Raw genomic sequence first — 12,762 nt, 5'->3', positions numbered from 1 at the left:
GTATGAAGGTGTCTAAACCGGTATATGTTGACAACCAGTATATGCAGTATAGACAATTGGTTTTGGTAAATTCCACTGACACCAGTTTTGAGATACAATGGAGAGAAGCAAGGAGGCGAATGGAGACAATCGGTCTATGAGTTGGAAGCAGTTAATGTAGTACCCCTTCTCGATCAGACTTATTAGACTGATATTTTGTTGCAGTTTACCTTTCAGTTGATACATTACTGCTAAACATTATTCAAATGTATTTGATATTATTTCATGCTTTATCCGAATATGGGATGCATACTTTATTTACAGTATTTCAATACTTGTGATTGTAGCATTTATGGATTATTGCATTGTACTGAAACTTTACTTTATCTATGCGATGTGTCATATATATGTTGCATGTTTGCAAATGTATTGGATGCATGGGGACAATTTTCCTTCACTCACTTCGGTGAGACAAGGAACGTCGCGATTCTCCTTCATCGGTGTGTGTGTCATGTATTCTATATTCATATACATGCATGTGTGATTCGATGATGTAGGATATTGCAGGTACACGTACTGGGTAGGTACGTGGTATCATCTCCACCTGGCTTCACAGGTCTGAGCATGTCTTATATGTCTGATGGGAGTGGAGGAGATAGCTGTTGACCCTAATTCTTATCCTCAGTCTACTCATGTGAGTGTTGTTAGTTTGGTCATCCGCTCCTTTTGTTCAGCCTTTGAGTTTTGTTTGTTTGGCTTTGTCAGAGTCTTCTTGTATTTTTCTCGGTTTGCATGCCATAGGGGGTGTGGTTATTTATTTGAGTTTAAGTCATCATTTCATAGTTGGTATAAATAATTTATGCATTATTATGCCTTTGTGTTATGAACTTAGCTTATTGAGTGAAGTTATTAGATTTAAATTAATAATTGTCTTATTTTGGAAAAGTAACTATATTTAAATCATATAGAAAAATAAAATATATAAAGTTAATTCTATTGCTTTTAGATTTAAAGAAAAATAAAAATAGAGTTAAATTATTGATTTTTACTTTTGTTGAAAAAGTTAATTAAATTTCATGATGGAAGAAATGTATTTTCAAAAAAAAAAAAAGAAATTCCCATTTACTTTTGAAGGAAAATAGATAAAGTCAATTTCATTATTTTAAATGTTTTTGGGTGAGAAAAATATTTCAACCTAAAAGTTTAGGTTAAAATATTTTTCCTATTTATCTTTGTAAATATTTTTGGAAGAGGATGCTGGTTTTGGAGGAGGAAATTCTGGAAAATTGTTTGGAAGGAAGATTTTGGTTTTGGTCTAGTAACTTGTTGCAGGATAGAAGCTCACAAATTTCTTCCAGGAAGCTCCATAGGTTGGATGATTTCTACTTTGTTTGTTTTAAAAATCTATGCTTCTTTTCCCTTCTTCTGGATGTTGTAAAAAGTTTGATTAAATGAGTACTGGGTTATGGATTTAGTTGCTATGAGGTTTATTGAAAAAATCTCAGTCCATATTGCTATTAAAATGCAACTTCAAACTCTCCCAAATCAATTTCATGAAAAGTTTTGGTTTAATTTCTATTTCTTCATTTTGTTTATGCAAAGAATCTGATTTCATGGTGTTTGTAGCTTTTAAATTTTGTGATTTTGGGTAGAATTTCCCTTTTGTGCCTTCATTTGTTTAAAAAATTCTTCCTTGTAGTTTTTCAAAATTGGAGAAAATTCTAAGTCTAAATCTTCTTTTCCCATTCTAGTTTTGGCAAAAAAATTCAATTGGGGAATGACAATCAATTTAGTTCCTAGCCAATTTGATTTTGGGAATGAAATTGTTTGTTTTGTGGAGCTATTTCTAATCTTTGTTTTGTCTAGAGATTGTATTTTTTGGCAAAATTCCTTTACCAGTGACTAATTTTAAAATGTTAGCTTTGTTCAATTTTTTTAAAAAATAAGCAATTGAGTGTGTTTTATTTAACTCTTTTGTCTCAGAGTATGTAGAACAGAGAATTAAATCTCTGCAAATTCATTGTTTTATGAATTGTTTTAAAAAAAAAATTTAAATAAAAAAATAAAATAATAAATTTAAAAAAAAAAGAAAAAAAACAGCGTCCCCCAAATTGCCACCAAATTTTATATTCGGCCCTTTTTAATTAGTTTTTTAAAAAAAAGTTTTAAAAAAATATAAATAATATATATATATATAATTTTGGGTTATTTGTTTTATTTATATATATTGGAAAATAGAAGCTGGGGCAAAATTATTGGAAATAAATGTGATTTTTTAAAATTAAATATTATATTTTTATATATCTTAATGTAATATAATCATATAATATTATATTCGATGAATATATATTTATATTGAAATTATATTATATATATATGTTTAAATTGAAATTAAATTTAGATTATGGTTATAGTCAATTCGGGTTAATTGTAAATTAATCATGATCAAATTGGGGGGTTAAATTTTAAATGTGGTTTCAATTAATTTTATTACACAAGTGACTTCATCGTTTTCTTATATTAATATAGATGTAATTTCTTTATTTCTGGAAAATCTTTATTGCAAGTATTTTATGCTTTTTGACTGCTTTAAGAAAAGATTGCCTGGTTAGGATCTTGTGTTATAGTAATTGCATTCAAGTTTAAATTTTGTTGCAATTCTGGTGAGTTGTCATTATATCGTATGATGTATACCCCCTTAGTTAGGTGTCGTTGTTTAAACCTTGAGGATGTGAACCATTGTGTATTATGTTTCCTAACAGTCAATCCTAGGTTAGTGATTGCGAGTCATTCACCTGTGGTATGTCAGGATTAGATATGGCTGTTAGTTTCGCCATAGAGTTCTCATAGAGAGACCTTTCCTGTTAGTGTCTTAGGAGAGAGAGTGGCTTTCGAGTGGGGGCTGCACCCGAAGTGGTTGGGAGGATAACCCCTCGAAAGTCAGTTAACAAGTGATAACCTAAAAATTGATTAGGGGGTGGGTGTTTATTAATTTAATTAAGATATTGTACCCTACACATGGTTGAGTACTTGTATAGGCTCAAGGTGTTGTGGGAAGGCCTAGAATGGAAAACTTATCACCTTGTCTTCACGAAAGGTTGGTAGGGTCCGCATGATGCTTAGATGGAGTTGGGGGTTTAGGAAAGGTTACCAGGATAACCCAAGATGGGAGCCAGGACCTATGGAGACCTACCTAGGGTAACCATCTTAAGCCATGTGATGACACTCTCTCTTTAGGGTCACTAGTGTTTGTGAGTTGAGTCACTTGAGTTTTGCAGAGTCATATGTACTGTCGTACTTGTCTTATTGCTTGCTTGAGGGTCTTCTGCTATCCTAGCATGGTGGGGTGGTTCCATTATGGGATCACATGGTCGGGTGGTAGTGCCACTTCCCATCGGATATCTTTGTTCTTACCTTCTTGCGAGGATTGACTTCACTGATGGTTCTTGGTTTGTGACTCTTGTATCTGCTCATGTTTGAGAATTTTGTACAGTTGTGGCCATGTGGTCATTGTATTATTAAACTTTGTAACTTTGGCATTGCAGCCTATGTACTTAATTCATTCTATTGAAGCCATGTAAATTATGGGTTGTTGTAATTGAAATTCAATGGAATGTATGTTATTTCAGTTATCCTTCATCTTTTGTGTAAATGAATCATTGGAAGTAAATATATTGTAACTCTTTAAACCTATCTATTTGGAAATCAGTTTATGAGTTTTGAGTTAATTAATCATAATTGATTTTCCCTAATTTAGATGGATAATTGGATTAACTTTCTGATGAAGTTTTATTTCGAAGTAATCTTCGTTGGTAACCCTTTAAGATGTCATTGTTAGAATTCCGCTTGTGTTATTATATGTGCAATGTTATAATGAATGCACTTAATCTTTAAAAAAAAAAAAAATTGTTGTACCCTTTAGTTGCCTTGTAGTGTGGTTTTCCTTTAGGGTTTCTGGCGGGGCATCACAGTTAACACTCAACCGGTATTGATGTTCCAACCGGTTTTACTAATTATGTGATGAGTTATCACCGGTTGTGATGAGTTACCTCTAATTGATATTTTTGGCGATGATTTGTGATGTGTTATGGAAGATTGTGATGTGTTACAGAACCTAGGAAATTGTGATGAGTTTCTTGAGCTGACATGAAATCTAATGTTTATAAAAAGATATTGTGATGAGTTATTTTAATATGCAAGATACGAGTTGTGTTATGAGTTAGAGCTTATGAAATTTATTGAAGGAGTTGTAGAGTATGTCAGTGATGCAGTATTGAGTGAGTAGAAAAGGATAAATACAAGCATAATGTGTTATTCCTAGATCATACCACATGTTTTCTAATCACTACAATAGCTAAATTCCCTAATCCGGTAAGCTCTAACAAGCTTCATCGTAGAAATCCTCTAACAAGGTGATTCATTAACTTGGATCTAAATCCTCCACTTAGGTTACCTTTAACCAGGTATTGATCCTAATAGGGTTTTGGGATCTTTAACAGGATTTGTTCCTAACAGAGCACTTTGTAGACCTTAACCAGTCAGTTACCTATTTCTGTAGATAGTTAACTTGTGAGTCCCATCTCATCGTGGTTTTTCCCAATTGAGTTTTCCATGTATAAACACTTGTGTTAAGGTGAATGTTTTACTTGTTGTGAATTCTTTTATAACACTTTGGATTACATGCAAAGTCTTAAGTAAACTAGTTAATTATTTTTACCAATATGGGTTTAAAGTGTTATTGTTTTTGCTATCACTGATTCACCACCCCTCTCAGTGATTTATAAGTCTATCAAGGATAAATTCTTTGTAGTTTAAAATTTTATTTATTCTGAGGCATAGAGAAGATGTAGTGTATACTTTCTACAAAGTGGAGGAGATAGTTGAAGCTAAATGGGAGCATTTCTCTAGTCTCCTTGTTGAAACTAAAATGTGTGTGCATAATCCAACCTGACCTAATTCCTTATCTAATTATATTGATTTTGTTGGTGGAGAACAATAGTTTGTGTGTAAACCTCAGAATGGCTATGAACTCCTAGAAGATCTTAAAGAGAAGTATAAGAGAATTTTTCAAGCAAAGCGAAATTGAAACATTTTTATTTTTGGGAAATACATTTTTGTGGTAATTGTTTGGTGTTACCCTTTGTCCTTGAGGTTAAAGGAGGATAAATATAGAAATTTTTCTAAGGGGGGGGAGATATGGAGAGATACGGAGAATAGAGAATATGTTTCTAAGTGGGAGAAAAGTGCTTATAAGTGTTTTGCCATCAATGACAAAGGGGGAGATTGTTAGAAATATATGTTTGTTTATCATTGTTGTCAAACCCGATGATCTGGATTGGTCCGAATATAGTACTTGTTAGTGTATAGATTAAAGGTGTTGTAGAATAGTGGAAGATAGATATGTATGTGTAGACACATAAAAATTTCCTAGCCCAATTAAATAAATATTTTATCTATTTAATTATTTTATCCTAAGCCTTATATTAATGAAATTGACGATTTATTTATTTAATTAATTCACTAAGCCTTTTCTAGCTTTTCCCTATTTAAAATAAATATTTTTATTTATTTAAATTATCCATTCCCTAAATTAAATAAATATTTAATTTATTTAATTGCTCTCACTTCTTATATTAATTAAATAAATCTTTATTTATTTAATTAATTCATTAGCTTTTTCCCTCTACAACACTTGTCATTTATCTCTTAATTTTTCTTAACTACCCCCTTCATATTTTATTGTTTTCCCTACCTACCTTTTAATCCCAACCGACCATTTATCCTTTCACCTCTTAATCCTATCCCTCTATTTCCTAAGGTGTTCTCTATATAAGAGGACACTCTCATCCTTTCACAACCTTAATCTAAGTACTTTTGCAATCAACCTACTTGTGATCAAGTGTCATGCCCAAACTTTTGGGCACAAACAGAATAATTTTTTTTTTAATAAATAACCTAATACGACTAACTTAATTAAAATAATGCAAACTAGTTTGGTCATAACTATGTTTTAAATAAATCAAGCAACTAAATTAATAAAGGGATAAATAATCTAAGTTATAAACGAGCTAATATTTCCCCAAAAATAGTTATCACTAATCTTCCATTAATAAATAATTAAACTCTCTTAGCAATTAATCTCAAACTTAATATATGATCTTTAAATTAATTGACCAATAGTCTCTTATAGTTCTTAAATTACAGTGGGTCTAAAATTAAATTTACCCTAACACTTTGATTAATAAATCTATTAAATAAAATTCCCATTAATTAAAAGGTGTCTAATAAATTTTAGAATAAAGGGGGCCAACTTGACATGCATGGGTCATTTTAATCCCCTAAGATTTATCCTCCCAAGAGTTTCAATTTCTTCTTATTAAAATGCTTCTACATCCATTTAATAATTTTAAAGTGCATTACTTAGTTTTACAACTAACTAATTTAACTTATATATATATATATATATATATATATATATATATATATATATATATATATATATATATATATATATATATATATATATATATATATATATATATATATATATATATATATATATTTACCTATAAATATGCTTATAAATATATTCCAAAGAGAAAGGAGGGGAGGGGGTTTTTATTTTATTTTATTAATTTACCCCCTTTTTTTAAAAAAAAAAATCCTACAAGGTCACATGTTAACCCCAACCTCTTCTTTATCACTCCCACACACACACACCTTATATTTAAAATCTAAATGTGTTTGCCCTAACCCGAAATTAGGGTTAGGGCATGTGTGTTAAAAAACATTCATACTTCTTTTTTTTTTTTGTGTGTGTGCTGTGTGTGTATATGCTTTTTTTTTTTTGTGAGTGTGTGTGTGCAGGTGCGGACGCGGCGGCCTGAGCTCTAACCCTTGGCAGAGCCGAAGAGAGAAATGGCGGAGAGAACCAAGCGGCCAAAGGAGATGGTGGTGAAATTGGAGAATAGCCAATTAATGGTGATTGGCGGTGGGCGGAGGTTTCCCCTGGGCGCCACTGTGCTTACCCACAGTGCGGTCGAGCACCGTCCATTGTGGATAAACACAGTGGCAGGCCGGGAGCCACCACCACTGTGGTTGCCCACAGTGGGGGACCCGGTGCCGTCCACTATGGTTTCCCACAGTGGCGGCACCGAACCGTCCACTGTGAGCAGCCACAGTGGAGACATGGCCGCCTGCATTTATAGGGGTTCGGCCTTCACCGAAAACCATGGTGATATTAATTTTTTTATTTTTTTTTATTTTTATTTTTTTAAATGTATTTATCATATATATATATACATATGTAGATATATATATCTATTTCATTTTGCTTAGGAGATACATAAGTTTCCAGATTAATATTTTTTTTTATAACATGCAGAAACCTAATAAATGGTTTGCAACATAAAATAGATGTAATATATATTTGCTAGATTTTTTTAATAATTAGGCTTTAAAATTTTACCCTTATCTTTTTATTTACAAAACCCAAACTAATTATTTCCTTAGCATATTAGACCTAGTTTAGAGGAAAGAAGAAGACTATATTGTTTCTTTTCTTAAAGCATTCTGTAACTAATAATGCATTCTAACAGCAATCTTAAAATATAATCCCCTTTGGGTAACAAAATAAAACTAAAACTAAATGCTAATCTTTTTCCTTTGATAAAATAAGCTACTAAAATAAGATTTATTTTCTGCAATAATAAAAGGACAAATAACAGATTTATTTTATTTGCAGCAGCACAAATAAACTACAGATTTAATTTATTTTCAGCAGCATAAATAAACATAAATAAACATACAATAACATATTTAATTTATTTGCATTTAATTCAAAAGGCCTATATGATTGCTTTTCTCTTTTTCCATAAGATTACCTATATGAGGAATAAATGAACTTATATATATATATATTTTTTATATGACAAGATTACTACAAATGTTATTTTGGTAACTATTACGAACTTGATAAAAGTAGTACACATTTTATTTTGCAAAGGCAAATCAATAGGACAAAGTATTTCCTTGTAACATATTTATGGTACAATGTAGATAAAAATACAAATGGGATTAAAACCCTACTAGTTTCTTCATTCCAATGAGAGGGAACTTAAATAAAAATACATATTTTACTTTGCTTTTGGAAAGATAAATACAACATTGACTCCTCTTTTCTTTTTCCTTTTTCTTGCTATAAATAAGTACATTCTTTTTTGAACTATTTCTGCAACTTAGAACAACAACTAAGCCCTTTATCTTTTCTTTTCCATCCCAAGCAACCTGCAATAAAAATACAACTTGACCATGGAGAGCTCACCTCCTAGCCTAGCCTTACTAGAAGCCACCCTCGAGCTTGGAGAACCAAGTACTAGACGGGTCACAAACAAACAACAACACAACAACAAAAGCAAACACTCAACATGCATTTTCCCATCCCAAGCTACACTCTCACCACACCTTGTGATGAAATTTCCATGGGTGGAAGTGGACCAAGTACCATTGGGGAGATTGCAAGCATAATACAACTCAAGCCACCTCATGGCAATACAAAATACAACAAGAATTTCATCTCCACACCTTATGCCCCCCAAAGGCATAAAAGCCATATTTTCTCCCCTTATGACCCCCAAATGCATACACAAGGCTATGCAGCAAGGGTCACAAAGGACACCCTTGAGATCACTCTCCATAAGGAGAGCCTCTCACCCAAGGCTGTCATACTTCTTCCACCCCAAGACCATCCTACCCTCCCAACAGTAGGAGGTCTTGGACACTCCCAAAACAAAATCACATAAACAAAGAACATGGAAATGAAAAACTAACATTTTTCTCCTAAAAACATTTCACATATACACATCTCTTCATACAAGCATTTCTTTCTTTCAAAAACAACATAAACAACATAAACAAAAGGAAGTAAAACCAACCTTAATCTGCCAATAGGTATGTTGGACTTAGTTGGGGATGAGCTGCCCAAATCCACACAAACTTTCCACCAACACCTTCACCAAAATTCTATCCTATGACTAAATTTCAAAAATTGCATAATCTCCAACAATGGAGAGTGGGTGGTTACTCACTAAGTCCCTAATCCTTGCCTAAGAAGGCCTCTCACACACTTCCCAACCCCTTGGGTGAGGTGAGAGTTCCCATTGGTTGCTCTTCCCAACCTCTTACACATTACTAAAACTGGAAAGGGAAAAGGTGAGAGAGGATGGGGAAGAGAGTTTGACATCAAAAGGGAAGGTTGTCTATCCTAGGAGGAACCTTCTAAATTGAATTTTCGCTCACCTTGGGAAAACCACTTTTTGAGGTGACTAAACAGTCACATGGGAGTAGTCACATGTTTCAAAATACCCCTAACCCATAGGTATACCCTTTGGACCTTTGGAAAAGCCCTAAAACTGACCCTAGGAGTCCATTTGACCCCTTAGAAACCCAACTGAAGTTAACCTACGGGTCAAACCTGAGTTGACCACTCCCAAGACTCCCTACCCAAGGCAAATTTGGGACCACACTCATGTGTTTGAATGGCTTTGGTAGAAACAAAACTCCCTCCAAGAGACAAGTCAAAATCAATGACAATAATCATCACGTGTCAAGTCACACAATAAAATACAATATAAAAATCACACATGGAATTTGTCTCTTGTAGGTTTACATAATTAAATAAAATCAAATTAACACCCATGCATAATTTACTTTCACAAATAAAATACATTACAAACGGGGTGTTGTCTCTCCAAATAGACAACCCCTGGCTTAACAAACGTACATTGGTCTAGGTTTGGTTCTCCATATTTATTCCATGGTCACATGGATAATTTTCCTGTGCATCTCAATTAACACATTAGTAATTCCAAGTAATCACAATTATACATAATTAAATACATAGATTTCATTGCACATCAAACACTCATACATTTGACAATAATAATTCAATATCTCATTCATTCAAATTTGATTCCACATAAGCAATTATCATAATTCTCAAAATTGAACCATTCATAAAATAAGCATCATTCTTCTATCATCAAAATGAAGTCCTGCAATTCCAATAATGACATTCACCATTTCAAAGTAATTCTATTCTAGTAACATATAAAGTTTCATAATCAAAATGCATAAAATGAAGCATCAATATGCGTCAATGTGATCCAAATCATGGAGTCATATAGGTTCTAAATCCATAAAGCATAAAATAAAGCATCCATAATAGTCTCAATATGCAAATAACTGAAAATGTCAAGCTGAGTCGGGGTAGGGCCTCACATCAAGTGACTTCACAACCACAATTTGTTGTTTGTTGAGCTCTTGTGCACAATAAAAAATCTAAAAGCAACCATATCAAACAAGATCAATGGAGATAGGAAACAATGGAGATCAAACCCTACTAGGCATGTGAATGGCATAATCTTTCTATTTTGTTGTAATTTGCATGTTTTAGGTTTTTCATTGGTGTATGGTGAATTCTTGATTTTAGAGCTAGGGTTTATATGGTTGGATCTTTTATGGTTTTACAATAGCTTGATCATCCCATTTTCATCATATATATTTTGGCATGCCTAGTGGGACTCTAGTCCCTTAGTTTTAACATCTTTTTGTACTTTTAGTCTTTTTTGTCAAGTTGCAAGTCAGATCAGTGATGATTACAGGCGAAATCACATTTACGAATCATATTTTTGTGTCTATGTTTCTATCCTATTTTTTTTTTATAGATTTATCAGAAATTGCATTTGTGACTACTATTTCTACATTTGTGCATGATATTATCGTGTTTATGTGTTTTACCGTGTATTTGTATATTGCTTTCATGTTGGCATATCCTTTTATCACGTTTTGGTTTCAAATTTATCATAAATCGCATATACGATTTATAATGCCCACACTTGAGCAGACTCTTATTCTATTTTGCTAGACTCAATTAGACATTTTATTTTGTGCAATGGATTTGATAGACATGTTTAGATACACATGATGCATGGATGTTGTTTTGGATTTATATGTACCTCATTGATGATAATTCATATATATTATATGCTTCATGACTTTGATATTATCGATTATGCTCATGCATAGTTATGACTTTATGAGATTTAGATGTTAAAATGATGATTGCATTGCTATACGTATTTATGTCATGATTTATGTATAGATAGATAATGTTAGTGTTTTGATTGTCATGTACATGGATAGAACTCATTGATTTTGGTTTATTATGTAATGGATATACTAACCCCAGTTTGGATTTACTTATGATGTGATGGTGATTGTATGGGTCTTGTCTGACTGTTTGTGTGGGAGAATCAATGTCATAATGCTCATGTGTCATTGTGACATTCTCCCACATGCTTGAGATGTATATATATATATGTATGTATATATGCACATGTACTTCATTATGGTTGCATAGATTGTAGGTACTAAGACACTTATTCCTCCTGAGCAACCGGGTGCGAGCTTTCCTGGCTTTATAGGTGTGAGTGTGTCTCTTTCCAATGGCAAATGTGGTATGAAGATGTCGGTTCCCTACTTACACCCTAGGTCTAGTTTGGTTGCCAGTGTTGTCATAAGTCGGTGTGATAAGACATGTCATCATGTCTTGATTCATGAGTATGTTGATGGTGAGGTTGTGCATTTGATTTAATTAATTGGTTTATTTGAGGTTTCTTAACTACAGTAGTAGATTGATCAATTTGTCTTGTTTAAATCGCAATAGTGGATTTACTCTTATTAAGTAATTATTATTTATTAAATTATAATTTTGGCATCATTTTGATTTATTAATGATACATGTTTTTTGATCATTTAATTATTTTCGCATTTGTATTTAAATTAATGCTTATTTTGAATTATTTAATAAAGATTATTTGCTATTAAAATATAGCGATTTTGGATTTGGTGGCGATTAATAATTATTAAATTATTTCGCCATAGTGATCTATTTAACTAATGACAATTTGATTATTATATATTGTCTGTGATTTGATTATTTAATTTTACTTTTAATTATTAGCGATATATGATTAATTTTGAATAATAAGGGTGAATATTTGTTGATTTTTAGTGATCAAATTAGATAGAAATAATTCAAACACAAATGCAAAAAAATTTACCCTGGGAAAACCTTCCTCTTGAAGGAGAAAAACCCAGCAATGAAGTTCCTTATCATATTTATCAATTTACAAGGTGGATTTGATGGACTTGTAAAGCACTAAGAGGGGGTGAATCAGTGACACCAAAAACAATACTACTTTAAATATTGGCTGGTAGATATACTTAACAAGTTTGTTAAACACTATGCATGCAATCCAAAATGATATAACAACATCCACAATAAGTAAAAAATCCACCATAACACAAGTATTTATACATGGAAAACCCAAATGGGAAAAACCACGGTGAGATGGGACTCACAAGTTAACTATCTATAGTAATAGATAACTGATCGGTTAAGGTCTAGAAAATGTTTCTCTACTAGGAGTGAATCCTGTTAAAGATCCCAAAGCTTATTTAAAAGCTATACCTTGTTAAAGGTAGTACCTTGTTAGGAGTAACCTCGATAGAGGATTTCTGAATCCAAACTAATGGATCACCTAGTTAGAGGATTTATACAATGAAGCTTGTTAGAGCTTACCCAATTAGGGCATTTGATTGTTACAGTGATTAGAAAACAACGGGTGGTGTGATCTAGTAGTAGCACAACTTGCTTGAATAGATCCTCTTATGTGCACTCAAAACTTCATTACCAACATACTCTGCAACTTAACACTTCTA

This window comes from Cryptomeria japonica, chromosome 9, assembly GCF_030272615.1.
Source record: "Cryptomeria japonica chromosome 9, Sugi_1.0, whole genome shotgun sequence".
Taxonomy (NCBI): domain Eukaryota; kingdom Viridiplantae; phylum Streptophyta; class Pinopsida; order Cupressales; family Cupressaceae; genus Cryptomeria; species Cryptomeria japonica.
This window is presented reverse-complemented; position numbering follows the sequence as displayed.